The sequence below is a fragment of the Penaeus vannamei genome, chromosome 12, assembly GCF_042767895.1.
Source record: "Penaeus vannamei isolate JL-2024 chromosome 12, ASM4276789v1, whole genome shotgun sequence".
Taxonomy (NCBI): Eukaryota; Metazoa; Arthropoda; class Malacostraca; order Decapoda; family Penaeidae; genus Penaeus; species Penaeus vannamei.
The window spans coordinates 13,506,021-13,506,560 of record NC_091560.1 but is presented as its reverse complement, the minus strand read 5'-3'; the positions used below and the strand labels follow the sequence as shown (position 1 = coordinate 13,506,560).

The window sequence follows — 540 nt, the reverse complement described above, 5'->3', positions numbered from 1 at the left end:
CAACACTATAGTACTAAGACTGGATAATTGGTGATATATATTAAGTAATAATTCTAATAAAGACTTTCCCGTTTGTTGTTCACCTTATCATTAATGTGTAAAGGTAACAAATGTGTATTTATAAGAAATGACATTGTTTAAATGACTGATTATTGAGGCAGTTAAAGTAATGCTGCCAGGAAGAGGTCATTTAGTACATCTGTGTGACCTCAGCATATATAAATATATTTTTAATGCTATTAATATCAATGTTGTTTGTATTATTGACACTATAATTATTAGGGTTATTAACAATTGCTATGGAATGATAAAAGAATATTTTTGAAAATTAAGGAAAAGCATAAGCATGTAAAGCAATTGTAGAGCCATGTATGTGTACATTCAATTAAGAAACTAAACTCACAATGGGCATTACATATATGTGTATATGCCATCCCTGGCAGCATTGGGGTAACATTGAAAAAATCTAACCTTACTAAGGAAGAAAATCAAGATTTCTGCTGTTTCTCATGTTTTCTTATAGAAAGTGAATTGAATAAA

The 540-nt window shown here is 29.1% G+C and overlaps 1 protein-coding gene across 2 annotated transcripts in view; it reads left to right on the top strand.

The window, feature by feature from the left end:
- LOC113804689 (uncharacterized) overlaps positions 1–250 on the top strand; it is a 2,627-nt gene extending 2,377 nt beyond the window's left edge. For both annotated transcript variants that reach the window (XM_027355571.2, XM_027355570.2), the window contains exon 4: positions 1–250. This exon is cut by the window's left edge and continues 436 nt beyond it. The gene's annotated coding sequence lies outside the window, so the exon portion shown is untranslated.
- The last annotated feature ends 290 nt before the right edge of the window (positions 251–540 follow it).